The sequence below is a fragment of the Zingiber officinale genome, chromosome 6A (genome assembly GCF_018446385.1).
Source record: "Zingiber officinale cultivar Zhangliang chromosome 6A, Zo_v1.1, whole genome shotgun sequence".
NCBI classification, from domain to species: Eukaryota; Viridiplantae; Streptophyta; class Magnoliopsida; order Zingiberales; family Zingiberaceae; genus Zingiber; species Zingiber officinale.
Window position 1 is genome coordinate 127,039,124 of NC_055997.1, and position 4,157 is coordinate 127,043,280.

The 4,157-nt window shown below is 38.8% G+C and overlaps 1 pseudogene; it reads left to right on the forward strand.

The window, feature by feature from the left end:
- Positions 1 to 341: 341 nt before the first annotated feature.
- Positions 342 to 4,157, forward strand: LOC121997984 (annotated as a pseudogene).

Genomic DNA, 4,157 nt, shown 5'->3' on the forward strand with positions numbered 1-4,157 from the left:
TACAGGACTAAGAATATAAATTAACTCATAACAGGACTAAAATTGAAAAAGATGCAAGTTATAGGACTGAAAATGTAATTTTTTCTTAATCCTTTAATAAATAAATATATATATATATTTTAAATAAATAAATAAATAACTATATATATATATATATATATATATATATATATATATATATATATATATATATATTAAAAAAACATAAATGATTTTTTTCTTAATATTAATTTTTTTTCTTTTTCTTGAATATTAAATATGATTCTTTTAATATCGCTGAAACAAAAAAAAAACTCGCTTTTAAAATCAAGAAAGAAAGCTAAACCCTATATAACGCCCCACCCACATCGTTCCCTCAACCGACCCTCCTCCCCTCAACCGACCTTCCTCCTATGGCTCCCCCCTCCGCCGCCCGACGCCGCCGGCGAGATAAATCACTCGCCGCCCACCGAAGGATGCTGACAATCGCCGCTGAGGCTGCCGTCGTGGCAGCTTCAGTTGCTGCTGCGGCGGCAGCAGCCTCGGATGCCGCGGCAAAAATTATCTGTGAAGCGGTGTCCACCGTGTCCTCCGCCGGCGGATCCTCCACCGCCAGACCCTCCTCCGATCCCACCGACGACCGTCCGGTGGGTTCTCGGCTACCTGAATCCACTGGTACGCACACCAGGTTTTCTGAGAATGAGGATTGAAAGAAAGTTGACTGTAAAGACTGTGAAGAAGACGGAATCTTTTTCTTTTCTTTCGTAAAGACGTGTATGATTTTGGATTTTTTGAATCAAAACTTTTATTGATTTTTGATTTTTGCCCGAGTTGCTTGATCACTTCTCTTTTTCTAGTCTCGTCTTCATCTCGATTCCGTAGACAGATCGCTATCTCGATCTCGATTCCTCCTTCATCCATCTCCTCCTCTTCTCCTTCATCCATCACCGCCTCCATCTCCAGTTCCACGTTCGCCTTGGCTGCATTAGGATTGCCACCACGGAGGGGATTCTTGCTTAGTGTTTGCAGGTTTTTGACGGACATGGAGGATCTGATGCAGGTACATAATTGACGACAAGGATCTGTGAGTAGATCGTGTTGTTGTGCCGAAAGGTATCTTGTATTTGGATTCTTATGAACTATCATATGATTTGGTTTGTTGGTAGTTAGCTTATTTGTGGCTATTTTAATTGAGATAAGAAACTCTGAGAAGGTCGACACAGCTTTGCTCTTGAAATCTTCGACTAATTAGGCTATTTGTGACTAATTCATTTCTGATTATTTTTCATTGGGCGTTGTATTTGTTTGGCTAGTTCCTGTTTGCTACTTTGTAGACGAATCTCAATTCTTAATCAGGATCAGACAGGATGTGCTGCATGATGTATTCAAAAGGATACTTCTTTCATAATATAGTGATATTCATCGCCTATTCTCATAGAAATTGTTTTGAAAGGATTTGTGACAGAGCAGGAATCCATGTCCATTGATGTAATAAGGAAGGCATACCAAGCAACAGAAGAGGGGTTTATTTCCTTGGTGACCAAACAATGGTCTGTGAAGCCTCAGATTGCAGCTGTTGGCTCATGCTGTCTAGTTGGGGTAATCTGCGGTGGTACACTCTATATAGCTAATCTTGGTGACTCTCGTGTTGTTCTAGGAAGAGGTGTGAAAGCAACTGGAGAAGTTTTGGCCGTGCAATTATTAGCAGAACACAATGTAGCAATTGAATCTGTGAGGCGGGAGCTGCAGTCAATGCATCCTGATGATAAACATATTGTTGTTTTGAAGCATAATGTGTGGCGTGTCAAGGGCCTAATCCAGGTAGATTGATGTTTGTTTTCTTAGGTACATTATTATGCTTAAAAAAAATACATGCTTGATTTGATGGTCAACGGCTTCTATTGGTTGGAAGAGTGGCCCATGTGTCTGATGGGTTTCTGTCATATCTGCTACATACTGTGATCATATGCACTCTATCAGATTAAGTTTTATTTCATTAATCATTCAACACAAATTTTATTTATGAAGAAGTGAGTTAGACCTTTCCCCTTATTAGCCTGCCAATTATTGCTAAGAACTTTATTTGGAGTCTTGGCTCAGACCTTTGTCATTTCAAGAAAGCAAGGTCCAGATCACTTGAACCAATTTAGGTCATAGGAGAGATGTAAGTTCCAGATTGGAATCCTGATAAAATTGGAGTAGGTCTAATTAGGATGTGACCTAAGCTGGTACAAATCTAACAGTGACATACTTGACAATACTCTTTCCCATTCCTGATACCACTAATGTATGCTTTTTTATTATTAGTGAATAATATATTTGGAGCTTGATTTCCCTTAAAGAAATTTACTTTATTTTGTTCCAGGTTTCCAGGTCAATTGGTGATGTGTACCTAAAAAAGTCTGAATTCAATCGGGAACCATTGCATACAAAATTCAGACTCCGGGAGCCATTTAAGAAACCTATATTGAGTGCAGAACCAACAATTACTGTGGAACCACTGCAACCTCAAGATCAGTTCCTTATATTTGCATCTGATGGGCTTTGGGAGCATTTCAGCAATCAAGAGGCTGTTGACATTGTTCAAAGCAACACTCGCAGTGTGAGTTTAATTTATTTCCCTCTTAACTGATGTCGTAGATTACAGTAGTATCACTATTTCCCCACACTTTATATAGTTCATCTTGGAACCCCTCTTGCTTTTGACTTGGGATAGAATACTCTAAATACCAAGGCTAAGTGCATGAGGAAGCATTTACCAACGTTGATGCATTTGCAATTTGCATATGGTAGGTTGTGTTTCTTTTTTTAGCTACTATTGTGAAGGAATTAGGTAAGTTGGATTATTGTCTGATTCAAAAGGTTGAGCATCAGCTAGGCTAACAATAACATGAACCGTGAAGCATCAATATAATATGCATCTGAGTGCCACTAAATACCCTACTGGTTATTACTTTTTTTGTTGAACCACCTGAACTGGTGGGATACAATAGGTTTGTGCTTGCACAAATATAAAATTTCTTTTGTTTTGGTGCATTTGATTCTCTCTCTCTCTCTCTCTCTCTTTTTTTTTTTTTTTCATAAAACACATTCTTGAGTCAATTTATTAGAGGCAGACACAGGTTGGGTTAGCAGTGGTGAACCATGAAACATCAACATATTATGCATCTAAATGTCACTACATACCTTGCTGCTCCCCCTTTTTTTAAAGCAAATACTTGTCTGTGGCACTTTTGTGGTAAACGAATGCATGGAACAAGTTGACAAGGTACTTACTTGTGATGTTTAAATAATGCATAGTTCCCAGTGATTCTGTTTTGGTTTGAGTAACTTCACAAATAACTCGAACAATAAAGGAATAAACAAGTCATAATTCATAAGTGAGCATTGAACATATAACAACAATAAAGAACTGAAGTTTCTATTCTTTCTGAAAGAGTTCGACAAATGTTAGAAGCTATAGTCAATATCTTCCCCCCATGTTGATTACGATGTTATATGCAAATTATTTCTATTACTAAACTATCAAGAAAAAAAGATTAAGTATCTTTCCAGTCATGGTGGGCTGGATTTACATGGGTGTCTGAGTAAAAACATTTTCATAATCCTGCAGGGAAGTGCACGAAGACTTGTCAAAGCTGCACTACAAGAAGCAGCAAAAAAAACGTGAGATTAGGTACTCTGATCTCAAGAAGATCGACCGTGGAGTTCGTCGGCATTTTCATGACGACATTACTGTAATAGTTGTGTACCTCGACTCGAATCTTGTTAGCAGAGCTGACTCACTCAGGGGCCCCTCCCTGTCTGTAAGAGGGGGTGGCATTCAATGTCCGAGCAAATTCTCTCTCGCCTATGTACAATACAAACTGAGCTCTCTGCCACATAAGTACTAAATCAAGCAGGCCAGCCTCTACACTGCCCACAATTTACACGAGAGAAGATGAGCTCCTGCTGCGAGGCTGCCTATCCGATGCAGATCGTCCTTCTGGTTTGAAGTCGCCCGCACAGATACTCCGTTGTGAATGATGATATTATGGACCAAATTTACATGCCTGATTCCATATATATTTTACCAGTAGTCCTTGAGCAAAAAGAGTACAAAACCTTTGTACTACCGAATTGAGCTGGAAAAGATAGTTTTTCTCTAATTGTGGAAATTCTCATTTTTCTTGGCTTAA